The 14801-nt window shown below is 34.8% G+C and overlaps 1 long non-coding RNA gene across 1 annotated transcript in view; it reads left to right on the forward strand.

Annotated features, from left to right (window-relative positions):
* Positions 1–680: 680 nt before the first annotated feature.
* LOC143238883 (uncharacterized) overlaps positions 681–14801 on the forward strand; it is a 32747-nt gene continuing 18626 nt past the window's right edge. The window contains exon 1 of the long non-coding RNA XR_013020815.1: positions 681–810. This is a non-coding gene — a long non-coding RNA (uncharacterized LOC143238883). The remainder of the gene's footprint in view (positions 811–14801) is intronic.

Raw genomic sequence — 14801 nt, forward strand, 5'->3', positions numbered from 1 at the left:
TGATTGGGTTTTGTTCAGCCATCATTTGCAGAGACTAATGTTTCAGTAAATATAAATGAAAAAAAAAGATAAATCATCAGACTTCCGGATAATAAACACCTGTACGGGACAGAGGGTAAGAATTTTTTTATAACTTTCGCACAGAGCTATTCATATACAATTGTCCGCAATGTAGAAAAAATAATTTATTCAACACAATTCAGTGTCAACTACCTTTGCCTAATAAACTTATAGGATTTGACCGTCAATACACAGTTTCAAGGTGCGGAACACGTTTTTGTGGCAACTTGACGCGAACCTGCGGATTCCTACGATTCACACAATTCAGGATAGTTATCCAGCAGGTCACGCCCAGCTACGAGTCACCTGTTCTTCTCTACAATATTGTTGATTTACATGAGAGTTAACTGCTCAATATTGCAAGACAGTCACTCGATGTAAGGTAATTCGTTTTTTTATATAAATTATTAGTCTTTTTATAGATAGTATATAATCTTAGACTTTAATCCCATCTTTAACAAGTCCTAACGCGTGTGCGAGCGTTTTGTATTATAGCTACAGACCATCAATTAAATGCGATTATTCTTCCTTTCGTGAAACAGTTGGTCCATTATATTCCATCCCAAAAACCCTGTTCAATATCGGTTTCTTATGGAAAGTAGCTAATCCAGCAACAGTCGTAGAGATCACGTGCTTCGCAACAGAGGGAGTAAACGCGGGTGTCTTGTTTCTCGAATTAACCTCGTGAAGACAAAATGCGTTTGATAACTATAATTACTCGTATTTTATCGGGCATCCACAAGACTCAAGGTAATTATTTTAGGCTCTTCTGTGCAATTATATTTAGTCGAACATTTCTCTTAGAAATAAACAAGACAAGAAGTACCGTATAAATGTGAAGTAGAAAACTTAAGGTAATTACTTTTGTAGCAGAGCCTTATCTTTTCTCTTTTTTTATTTATTTATTTTTGTCTTTTTCTTCTGTTCTCCTTAAAGCAGCTGTTGATAGCAATCACTGAAAATATACTTTATTGATAATCGTTGGAACGTTACAGGCAAAACTAGGGCTAAATGACATTGTATGCCTGAGGGAATAATTAATGACAAGCAGCTGCCCCTTCAAAATAGAACCATTCACCTATCAATTTAAATTGTCAATTTTTTATATGAAGTTGTTATATTTTTGAATGAGTTTAGTACAATTTTTCGGCAGAAAAACGAGCTTAATTAAACTTATTACCTGAAAAACTATTTACTTATCTTTAAAGAAATGTTGGATTTTTGTAAAATGTGGACTTAACAGTTGGTAATATTTAAGACGATCACATGTCAGTTTATTAATGGTAAATTGTCTGGTGATACTTAAACAAGTAGAATTTGCTAGCGATGTTTAACATAGCAACGTTGTGAAAAATTAAAGTGTAACTGTTAATAAAATCGTGAAATTTTCTGTTGTTAGTCAAATTATTTTCACAAATTCTTTCATAAATATTATTCGGAGCTAGTCTCTTATTATATCCTAAACTTTCTTAATAACTAAAACCTGTGAAAAGTAATATTTGATTTTAAAGTGTTTTGTCCAACATGGAACGAAAAGCTAAATCATGTACTTAAACTGTTTGATTGTTTTTAAGCGTAAAACTGTACAAGGAGTAGGATATCTTCGTTGAGAGACGAACCATGGGTTTTGTAAGCCCTAAAATTTACCGTTGAGGGAGCAGGGTACTTGGTATTCATGACTATATTAAGAATACATCTTTATCTGTAATTGGTTAATTTGTTTCTGATTTATAATTTACAGAAATATTTTTTCTGAACTGATGATTACAGCTACGAAATATTTTAAGTAAAAAACATCTTTCACGTGTATATATTTTCATGTTGTTTTTAAGCAAGCTTTTTGAGAAGTATTTTAGAAGAGTTTTTTTAATAATTTGCCCATTTTCAATTTCCTGAAAAACTTAAGCCATTAAAAATATAAAAAAATCGATATTTTACCTATTAAAAGCTTAATTTCAAAGCACAGCTAAATCAAAATGACAACAAACTGTAGCGTGACATGGTCAGATGGTGAGGTCACTCAACTCTCACCAAACATGCTCGCTCTTTAATCTGTGGCAAGGTTATAATGTGACGGTCATTCCTACTATTCGTTGGTAAAAAGAGTAGCCCAAGAGTTGAAGGTGGGTGATGATAGCTAGTTGCCTTCCTTCTAGTCTTTCACTACTGAAGTAGGGACGTCTAGCGCAGATAGCTCTTGTGTAGTTTTGAGAGCAATTCATAACAAACCAAACCAATAAAATATAAATTTATATTCAAAGATCGGGTTAATTAAAAGAATTACGAAAATGACAAATTACAAAGACGTGTAAACTACGAGTAAATGGAACTAAGAATTAAGCATGCTACTGAACACACAGTGTAATATGCAGAACATAAACGAAAGCTATAATTTTGTTAATATGTGCAAAACGGTCGAGCGAGAGAAAAAAATCGTTACTTTAATATATATAAAAACACATTTTACAAAAAACTTGGTGCTAACAATTGTATTGTTATTCACTATTTCACCGTTTTGCAGGACACAATATATGTCATTGACAGAAGTGATAGTTTAGCGATTTTCCACCTTCTGTGGCTCGGATTGTGGTATTTTCAAAATAACGTTTGTTGTCAGTGGATATACTTTGCTGGAACCTTAATTCACATACCAAATTTTAAGGCAATTTATTGAGAAATACATGAGATATAAAATCTCCATAATTTTTTAATGATTTTTTGTTTTGTTTTTGAATTTCACGCAAAGCTAATCGAGGGCTATCTGCGCTAACCGTCCCTAATTTAGCAGTGTAAGACTAGAGGGAAGGCAGCTAGTCATCACCACCCACCGCCAACTCTTGGGCCACTCATTTACCAACGAATAGTGGGATTGACCGTAACATTATAACGTCCCCACGGCTGGGAGGGCGAGCATGTTTGGTGCGGCCGAGATTCGAACCCGCGACCCTCGGATTACGAGTCGCACGCCTTAACCCACTTGGTCATGTCGGGCCCTTTTTTTATTGAATTTCCATCTCTTTTTTTTTCGTAATGAACGAATTGAAACTTTATTTGAGAGAAAAACGTACTTGTAAAATTTGGAAACTGATAGATTTTTATAATCTACAATTAGATATCATATTTGGTGTAAATATAAGTCGCGTGTGCAAAGTTATTTAATAACAACGCTCAGTTTTGGTCATAATTTTTTGCGAATCCCTACGCAGAAACTCATGTGATCAAAACAAACATTTTTACTACAGCTTCATCTAAGGTGAACTATTTTTAGTTTTTGTCATTCGGATTATAAGTGACTGATGGATGACTTAGAGCAGCAAAACTGTAGGGTAAAAGGACGTGAATACACGTAAGTATTGGTTAGGCCACGCAAACTAGATTAGCAGTTTCTAGCTCAAGTTTTAAAAAAAATCATATGAGTGAAGAGTTCTTGATGACGAGAAACCCACTTGAAATAAAAATGTATCTCAGAGTGGCTGGTATGGGTATTAACCTCTCTTTGTCAACCTCAAGATGACCTAGGAAGATCGAAACGTTGTTCTCTACTTTATTACTAAAAGTGTTAATACCCACACCAGCCGAGTGAAGAGTTATTACGTAATACCAATTTTTTAGCAAATTACTAAATTTTATGAAGTAATTCTAATTAAAGAGTGTTTAGTGTCATATGATATTAGCTTTAGCGATTAGTGTAAGTATTGATACTTGATACAGCTGTACCGAGTGCATGCGAGCGATGACGAGTAACTGTTAATCTAGATTCCATGGCGTTACTTTAAATAAAGTTATTAACACTGTTTTAGAGAGGCAAGTATCACCATACATTTTAAAAAATCTACTTGGTCCTGTAAAATATATGTCTGTTCAGAATAATAGGGTTGCGATCCTAAAAGTACTACTGGTTACATTCGAGTGCCACTTTCTTACTTGCTTGGTTTATCTAATATCTAATCCAAAATACTTTAGTTGTGAAAAAAAAAGACTTCGTCAAGAAAAGGGGTTGAACGTATGATTGAAAGGAATGAAGTCAAACTTGTTGGTTAAACTGGTAGCTACACTTATAGCATTGATAATAATTTTACATAAAATATTTGTTCATTAGATAGCCAGGCTGCGTATTTTGTTTCACCCATCATCAATGGCACAAGTTGAACAAAAAACGCGGCCTGGCTGAATAATGAATGAATATTCTCTTAAAATTATTGTCAATGCTATAAGTACAACCACCAGTTTGGCTGCCAGTTTTGATTTCGTTCTCTAAAGTCATACTTTCGATCCGTTTTTATTTTGGCTGCACTTGTTTTCACACCTAAGGTGTTTCTGATAAGATATATGTGATAGTTTCAGTCGGTAAAAGGTGTCTTTCTAGGAGTAGGCTTAGTGGCCTAATTTTATGGTTCAGATGGTAGAACACTAGGCTAGCATGTAGGATGTAATAATAATTAGGGAACTTGGGTATTATTAAGACATAGAATAACAGCTGATTTAATGAAAAAAAGATATTGAAACCTAAAGTTACGTACAAAAATGCTCTTACAAATGAAAATTATAAAACGCTGAAAACGTTTCCTTTATATTTTCCAGAAACAGATGTATCTAGACGAAACTATTGTTTTTAAGCACATCCTGTTATTTTTGATACTACTTTTGAGGCTCGAATTTTAACAATTCGTTAATTATTTAATGTTTTTACAACATTAACTTAATTTTCGATAAAATTAATAGTTTTTTTGTAAATATGAATAAAAGATAGGAACTCAAGTTTTACCAAATCTTTGTCCATGCAGTCAGTTTCTTGAGTATTAAATGTGTTCAGTCAACGTAAGCTGAATGTTGAATTTTTAAGTCTAACAATGTTTAGGCTTAGACCTAACTTATATAGATAAGTTTGTGTCACTGATTTCACATTTCTAATGATGTTCAATCACTAGAAACACCAGTTTACTTCCTGATTTCACACTTTCTGCTTGATTCAATAGTAATATTTACTTCTTTCCTGATTTCACACTTTCTGCTTGATTCAATAGTAATATTTACTTCTTTCCTGATTTCACACTTTCTGCTTGATTCAATAGTAATATTTACTTTTTCCTGATTTCACACTTTCTGCTTGATTCAATAGTAATATTTACTTCTTTCCTGTTTTCACACTTTCTACTTGATTCAATAGTAATATCAGCTCTGTTTCGCCAACTAATTTTTTGATGTATAAATATTTATTCGGACCATTATATGCTATTTTATGTTGTAATTAATACAGGCATTAACACAGGAATTAATTATTTGTGTTTACAGATAGGGTTACAGCATGAAGTGAATACCTGAGTGCATAAAACAGAATGTCTTTGTGCAAATGCACTACCGCTAAGAAACAATGTGAATGATGTTTGAAACTGAATTGGTCTCAATCGATGCACTAGTCTGCTCGTAGGAAAACTTGAACGTGAAGAGCAAAAGAGAGGCAATCACTTTTAGCGATGTTAACAAAATCACCACGTGTAATTCGTCACGTCTGAGTGAATAGTGTCTGTCACGAGTTCGTAGCTTTGCAAAGAAGTTTCTCAGCATTTTTTCACAGCAGTCCTTCAAATATATCCCTTCTTGCTTACACGTACCAGGTAATTCCTTTCTTTAAAACGATGTAACGCTATTGCTGTTATAGTCAGTGATTTTCATTTGACACTTTGTGGTGATTTTCAGTTTCTTATGATTTCTTTCCCACAGTTTGTGGTAACTTTCTTCTCACAATTTCTAATTATTTGCTCCCCACAGTTTGTGGTAACTTTCTTCTCACAATTTCTAATTATTTGGTCCCCACAGTTTGTGGCAACTTTCTTCTCACAGTTTGCGATGACCTACTGGCGGCTTTTATCTTTTCGTTTTTGGCGAATTCCTTTTTATAGTTTGTAATATCTTTCTGTTCACATATTGCGGTTGCTGTGTTGCTGTTGTTTTTTGCATAATTTGTTGCACGTTTATTCTCACATTTTGTGATGTCTTCTTTCTTCCAGTTTATTGTGACTTTCTGTTCATCGTGTGTGGCGGATTTCTTCTCACAGTTTGTAGTTACTTCCGTGTGGCGACTTCCTTCTTATTGTATGTGATGTCTTCCTTCCCATATTTTGTGGTGATTTCCTCCTAACAGTTTGTTATGATTTACTTCTCCAGTTTTATATGATCTTTTTTCATTCACTTTATTATAGCTGCTTGCTTCTAGCTTATAGTGTCTTTCTTCTCACGGAATTAAATTACTTTTTTATTACAGTTTGTCATGGTTTTCTCCTCACTGTTTGTGGTGACTTCCTTTTTCCAGTTTGTGGCGAATTTATTTTCACCGTTTTTGATAAATTCTTTCTCACAATCGTTACTACTTTCTTACAAATGTAGTTATGTACAATTTCTGATGACTTCCTTCTCACAGTTTAAAACAATGCTAAGTTGTTTATACTCGTGCTTTGTGTGTGAATACCATTAGTTGACGAAGAGAAATAGATGTCTGTTACACAAAAGAGCTTTACAACTTGTGGTAAAGCTTCCTGGTCATCATTTTAATGATTTTCTGAAGAAAGTTTTTAAGTATAGAAGATAGAATTACAATTCACGATAAGTTCATTCCACGACTCTTTGGACAACAACGTTTTATAATTCTTGTTGGGATGTTGTTTTTGGCAAGACTTCATTAATCATTTTATAAACTTTTCAAACCCATAGCCGGTACATTCAAGTTGCGATGCAGACAAATTATTCAAATCTAATTCTTTGGTGGACAAAGTGAATATCATAATGACTGAGTTAGAGCACCTCCTTTTTGTTAGGGTTCTAACGACGGTAATATGCTTGGAAACTTCATGTTCTCTCTCAAGAAATACGATGAATTACAACACAAGTTGTAAGAGACACATATTCTCAGAATTTCAACAACAGTATCTGATAAAAACATGTTCTATGATTGTAGAGACAAGCATTTCAGAATTGTTCATGTTAAGTAGCTAAAAGCTGTTGCATTACACCAATAGGCCCTGCATGGCCAGGTGGTTAAGGCACTGGACTCGTAATCTGAGGGTCTCGGGTTCGAATCCCTGGTACATCAAACATACCCACCCTTTCAGCCGTGGGGGCGTTATAATGTGACAGTCAACCTCACTATTTTTTGGTAAAAGAGTAGCCCAAGAGTTGGCGGTGGGTGGTGATGACTAGCTGCCTTCCCTCTAGTCTTACACTGGTAAATTAGGGACGACTAGCACAGATAGCTCTCGTGTAGCTTTGCGCGAAATTTAAAACAAACAAACATTACACCATATTATTTTCTAACTTAAGACTCTGAGTCTCTAACATGCCTCCTACACATGCATATGCAGATTCCTGAGTCAACTGTAGACAATTTATCGTAAAAATACACGTAGTTAGCTCAGTTGGAGTAGTTATGTGTTCTACAACTTCGGATACATTTTACGTATATAAAGTAATAAAACATTTTTGAAAAAAAATTAAGTATGATGTGGAGATGGCAATGTCGAAATGAAACAAGGTAGGAATGAGCATACGAAACCGTGCAAATACCTCTGTATAAGTAGCCACCAAGTACTGAGTCATTCTTACAAGTGTATGGTTATTAACCACTATAAGACTGTAAAGCACTATTCAGTTTCAATGTTTTTATTCAAACCTGAATTCATGTATCTGACAATAATTCCAGATTTAGTTGTAGGTAAAAGTTATTTTTGGAAACATTTGGCTACTTGTAAAGTAATTTTTGTACAGTTTTGTGTATTCCTCCTTACTTTGTTTCTGTTGTTTTGTTTCACTTTGCCATCCATACCCCCAGTATGCTTAATTTTCAAAAATGTTTTTTTTATTACTTGTTTCCGGGCCCGGCATGGCCATGTGGGTTAAGGCGTGCGACTCGTAATCTGAGGGTCGCGGGTTTGCATCCCCGTCGCACCAAATATGCTCGCCCTTTCAGCCGTGAGGGCGATCAATCCCACTATTTGTTGGTAAAAGAGTAGCCCAAGAGTTGGTGGTAGGTGGTGATGACTAGCTGCCTTCCCTCTAGTCTTACACTGCTAAATTAGGGACGGCTAGCGAAGATAGCCCTCGAGTAGCTTTGCGCGAAATTAAAAAACCAAAGAAAAAACAAACATACTTGTTTCCTTCTTTTTTAAAGTAATTCCATTGAAGTAGGTTGATACATAAATATTTGTTTTATTTTTATAATTCATTGGTAATATTTACTGTTGACATCATATCCTTTCTCTAATTTTGGATTACGTTGAAGGTCAATTATGTTGTTGTTTGTTATTAAGCACAAAGCTACACAAAAGGTTATCTGTGCTCTTTCACCACGGGTATCAAAACCTGGTTTCTAACGGTGTAACTCCGCAGACATATCGCTGTGCCATGGGTAACGAGACGGGAGGGGAGAGTTAAGCTGGAATGGTTCTTCCAGGACGTTGAGGGTATATTTACAGAACCCACGCCTTCGAACTTCACCACAACTCACTGCATGTGCATATGATCGACTCCACCACGTGCAAGGGTCATTTCGATGGGAGAATATCACGTACAGATCCGAGGCCATTAAGTATGATACCATGCATACAAACACACAGCTGTCAGGCTCGGTCCCACTAAAAATTTGAAGAAAAGTAGACCGCTATACAATATATTGTTTAGATAATTAAAAAACTGGCGTTTTTAAACTCAGACATCATTAACACGTACATAGATCTGTTAGACACATGAATACTCAATACTTGATATTTTGAGTATACTAATTTAGATTATTTTTATTTACTTATTAAGGATGAAACTGTTTCGGCAGATGTCATTTTTATGTAATGAAAACTCACAAAAGGATCGTTTTAGAGCAACCATAAATGAAACTGTAATTTAGAAAACTTTAAAATAATACATGCTTGTAAACTGAACTCACGCTAAGATACATGTGGTGGAAGAACAGAATAATATTACTGTTATATAAGCTATGAAACACTCGATAATGGTAATTAGGTGTTCAGCATTAGCAGCTATTTGTAAGGACCATAGAATAAATAGATTGAATGCGGCGGCCATTATTTTTGGTGCATCTCTAACTATTAAGCACAACAATTCTTAGTGATAGACTGTTCCAAAGTGCTCTTAAAATGCTTTTCTGTCGTACTAAAGCCAATACGAAAGCTTCACACATTTTTGAGCTAGCATGGAATAAGAAAAAAGATGAACACTTTAGCTAGTGCTTAGTTGTCCACTTTAGCAACACTTTTGATTGATAGTGGGAGTCTCATAAGCTGTGAAACACTCTATAACAGACTCAAATAAGGTTATAATTCAACTTTATCAGTTACTTATAAGCATCATAGAGTAATAGTATGAATACGACCACCATTATTTTCTTGGCCCATCCTTACATATCCAGCACTACTGTGTTTAGTGATATACAGCTTCCTGAGTTAACTGTACATTATTTCTAATAAAAATGATCATAGTGGATTGAGTTATAGCAATTATGTACGAAACAACTTGTGATAAGTTCCATGTATTGTTTATATTTCTGTCTCTGCTGAATTTTTAAAAATTCTTCCAGGCAATTTTGGACAGAAGATGTATTTCTGTCAACTATTTCTTGTTCATTTTATATTATTTTCATACATTAGTGGATGACAATTTTTTTTATTACTTATATTTGATGATTTTCGAATCATTTCAAGTATTATTAAGCAACAAGTTTTTTCTGTATAATTTTATTAATTTATTGTTTTAGATTCTCACTGTTAAATGCTTTATGGATCAGTGATTCTTTTAAACGAGGTAATAAATGACAATAAATTTCTTTCAATTGCTTTTCTTGATTTTTTAATGAACCTCAACATGTTTTTTTTCGCTTTTACATAATTCTTTATACAAAAATTTTAGAAGATACGTTTCGGTGTAGATGATTGATTACAGTTTTATATGGAGCGTAACTTACCTTTGGAGACTTCCGAACGCTGGAAAACGTGTTTTCATCACACGTGAACCAAGTCGAAATGTCATTCAATCTATAAGCCCAGAGCAGTTTTATCAGCAGTTGGTTAAATCTGTTTAACAACGATTGTCTTTGTAGCTACAAGATTACTTCACGAAGTCGACGTTACCTCAGGAATTTTTATTTGTGCACAACTAAAATTTATCAACATGTACGAGTTAAAGAAGAAACTTTTCTCTCTTTATCTCTCAGACTCGGCATGGCCAGGTGGCTAAGGCAGTCGATTCGTAATTCATGGGTTCGAATATCCGTCGCGCTAAACATGCTCGCCCTTTCAGCCGTGGGGGGCGTTATATCGTCACGGTCAATCCCACTATTCATTGATAAAAGAGTAGCCCAAGAGTTGTCAGTGTGTGGTGATGACTAGTGGCCTTTTCTTCAATCTGACAATACTAAATTAATGTCGGCTAACGCAGATAGCCCTCGTTTAGCTTTGTGGGAAGTGCAAAAAAACAAACAAACACTTAGTATTTTTGATTTTCTCATTTGGTTCGTTTCGAGATGTAGATTCACCACTCTTACCTGCTTGTAATTTTATTAACCTAATCCCATTTTATGTAACACAGTAACGATCAGTCCCATTATTCGTTAGTAAAAGAGTAGCCCAAGAGTTGGCGGTGGGTGGTGATGACTAACTGCTTTCCCTCTAGTCTTACACTGCTAAATAAGGATAAGACTAGCGCAGATAACAGCTTTGCGCAAAAACAAACTCTTTATTTTTATTAATACTGTAATTTTTGAACACATTTGAAATATTTTTTTAATTTTCATTTCAAATCTCTGGGTTATAAATACTCTCGTTTCGCGATTTTTGAAAACAATATCGATTTCTAGGTGGTTTGCGAGCTTAGGAAAATATGTAAAAACGACATGAAATATTCCTTATGTTGTACATATTCTGTTAATATAAGCTCCATTGCTTTCAATTCTGTAAGCCTAAATTCTAACTGATTTTCTATTTAAGTATTAGAACATTGCATTAATTTAACTGATTTTATAACAAGCTGTTGGGAATTGATCTCTACATATAATAAAGAAACTATGGTTTTATAGTTCCCTTTTTATTTCTTTTAATTTTTAAACTATTCCTTCCAATAATATTACTTATATTCCAGGTGTTAGAACTATAGAACAGACAGCAAGTAATAAGCAGAATTTAAAAATCGCTTTTTGTTTGATACACCATTTCTTTTCCTAATTCTAAAGCTATAGGTGAGCTAATTTACTCCAAAGCTGCTTTTTTCCATGAAAGAGCAACAAGCTAAATACTCGTGTATTTTTAGCATATCTGGTTTAATTGGGTTATGAACAACTCGTGTATCGTTAAAATTGAGACCAGTGCTACTTCTTAATACCTAATTACAAGACTCAAGCAAACTCTAGTGACCAGAATGTTCTGTTTTTATCTCTTGTTCATTCTTAGGTAACGGAAAGATCACTAATCGCGTTTGTTTGTTACTTCCCCCCCTACAGACATGAGTCAGATACAAAAGTAATTTTTTTTTTACCGATTAATACTCTTTTGCTAAATATATCGTTGGAAGATAACTTGCTATACGTTCATTTGTTTGAACGATGATATGCAATGGAGTGGTATCTTACTCGAAACGAGGATTTTTCCTAACATATCACGAAAAGACGAATTTTGGAATGAAAAACTAAAGACTGAGACAGATTACAATGTTTGTTCTTCGATTAAAATTGTGTTCTAATCGTGGATCGAGAAATCTTTCTTACAAATGCAACACTGAGAAAGAGGGTTTTTCATGTTTAAAGTTCTTGTTCATTTTGGAGCACACACAGCGCTACCTGGAGATACAGATACGAGCTAATGCTTTTCGTGTCATTCATCACGTCTGACCGGTATTGTGCACGGGTGCTAGGTTTCTGGGTGTTTCGTACGCTTGCAGCACTGTGAGAATGGAAGTTATTTTCATGTTAGTGTTAGTTGTCTTCGCATAGTTTTATAAAATGGAGGATCGAGGTGTTTTTATCTATAGTTCGTAATGTAAAATCTGGTAAGCTTTCCCAGTAAGAAACTAGAAACAATCATAAGCATTTTACGAACAACAATCTCAACACGCGTAGGAGAACAGAAGGGGAAAATTACGTTTCACCAATTTTATGTAATAAAAGAAGCACTGTCTATTTATTGAAACACCCTTGGTTTGATCAGTATTATAGGGTTTGGGAAATATTTGAAAGAAAGTAACTTAATTACGAGCGGTTTTAAGTTACATAAATTCTGTAAAATATTTTACTACGTTAAATAACTTGCTTCAAATTTCATTTTAAGCATAAAAATTTCATTTTTATCTGTTAATTCACAAATTATCAATACATTGTTAGTTTATACCATTCATTATCGGTAGTAATCAAAATAAATGAATCAGATGGAGTACTTGAAAAATTTTGCATGTACACAAAAAATAAAACAAAAGTTTTTTTTGTTTTTTCTATTTCGCACAAAGCTACTCGAGGGCTATCTGTGCCAGCCGTCCCTAATTTAGCAGTGTAAGACTAGAGGGAAGGCAGCTAGTCATCACCACCCACCGCCAACTCTTGGGCTACTCTATTACCAAAGAATAGTGGGATTGACCGACACATTATGACGCCCCCACGGCTGAAAGGGCGAGCATGTTTGGCGCGACGGGGATGCGAACCCGCGACCCTCAGAATACGAGTCGCACGCCTTAACACGCTTGGCCATGCCGGGCCGTAAAACAAATCGAACTGTGTATAATCACTCGTTCTTTATGTAAATGTGCATATACCCCTGATCCTGGCATGGCCAGGTGGATTAAGACACATTCGTTGGTAAAAGAGTAATCCACGAGTTGGCGGTGGGTGGTGATGACTATCTGCCTTCCCTCTAGTCTTACACTGCTAACTTAGGGACGGTTAGCGCAGATAGCCCTCGAGTAGCTTTGTGCGAAATTCATAAAACAAAACAAAACAAACATACATATACCCCCTCTAGGATTAATTGCAATATTTATGATATTTTGGTTTAATTTTTGTGTGTGTGAAGTGTATGTTTTTTTTTTTTAATTAAGCACAAAGCTATAGAATGGGCTATCTGTGCCCTGTCCACCATGGGTGAAGTGTATGTTATTAGAAACCCTGTAGAAAATTAAAGTCATGAATCCACAAGATATTTTTTAAGCTTAAGTAGCTTAAAAAAAAGGGGGGAAAATCAACGACATCTATTGGGGTAATTCTAAAGTTAAAAGTTTTTGCCCAAACTTTAATAAAGTTGATGTATAAATGTTTTACATTTTCAAATAATTTTCTTGGAACTTTCCTCGTTTGATGACTAATTTATTTTCTATATTTGTAAGAAGAGAACAGTCTGGAAAATAAGTTGCAGAAACGTTAAGTACAAGAATTAACGAATATGAATAGAAAAGAAAATATCTTTAACAATGAACACAGTGTGATATTGTGAACTTTAAAACTCTTCTCATTGACGGTTCACAGCATACTTCCACGATAACTAAACAAGCTCGTTCACTGTGTGTTTGTTCAGAATCTGAAAGCTCGGGAAGGTTGATTTTTAGTCGATAATACTTGGCACAAATATTGAACTGGTGATGCTTCCAGCTATGCTTTCCAAGGTCTAAATTAGCAGCAAGCTTTCCTTCAAATTGACTGCTAGATCCCCTTGGAAATGAGACTGCGTTTCCCTAATTTGCTGGCGTCTGCTAAGACCAGTAGACTTATGATGTCGTTTGTATTGATGATCTAAAGTATACTCTTCCGCTGTATTATTCATACTGCTACCTGTTTAACAAAGGAAGATTCTAGGTCAAAGCTGTTGAACGCCTACATTATCTAGATTAGGATTAGCTGGGATTGTTTGTACAACGTGTTTCAAAATATCACCAATTAGCAAAAGTAACAAAGCAATTTTTTGTTTCTGTTTCAGAACATGTTCCAGATCTAACTTTATTGTAAATGAGCTAAGGTTTATTTTGAGTAGTAGTTCTTTCTATTCAATTATTCGATTGATAAAATGAGAGTTCAGCGATTAGAACGTTTCACGAGTGCAACAAAAATGACTTAGATTTGCTTTATATAACGAAATTATAAATGTTTTGAATTTCGTGCAAAGCTACATAGGACTATCTGCGCTAGGCGTCCCTAATTTAGCAGTGTAAGACCACTTAAGCTACTCTTTTACCAACGAATGGTGGGATTGACCGTCACAGTATAACACCTCCACGGCTAAAAGGGCAAGCATGTTTGGTGTAACGGGGATTCAAACCTGCGACCTTCAGATTACGAGTCGAATGCCCTAATCATCTGGCCACAAAAATGTTTTAAGTTGATAGCTTTTTTAATTAGAAGAAGATGTTTCAGTACATTGTAAAAGCTCTAGAATAAAAATATGCTTACGTTTTCTGGCTATTGATAAATGTAATATAATACAATAAGAGTTGCAGTCTAGACGCCAGAATCTAGAGAAGCATCGGACATCAATACGCCTAAAATTTGTGATCAAATATCGCGTAAACTGTGTGTTTTTTTCTCATTCTTTTTAGTGTTTACATTTCCGATTAAAAATCCTCAAGGTACAAAATTAGCATTTCAGACCTGTCTTTATTCCCGTACAAGTCACTACCCAAGAGGCCTTTCGAAATCTTAATACCAGAACTCAACAGTTGAATAATAACATCTAGAATTAGCCTGGCATGGCCAGGTGGTTAGAGTGCTCGAC

Source organism: Tachypleus tridentatus, chromosome 13 (genome assembly GCF_004210375.1).
Source record: "Tachypleus tridentatus isolate NWPU-2018 chromosome 13, ASM421037v1, whole genome shotgun sequence".
NCBI classification, from domain to species: Eukaryota; Metazoa; Arthropoda; class Merostomata; order Xiphosura; family Limulidae; genus Tachypleus; species Tachypleus tridentatus.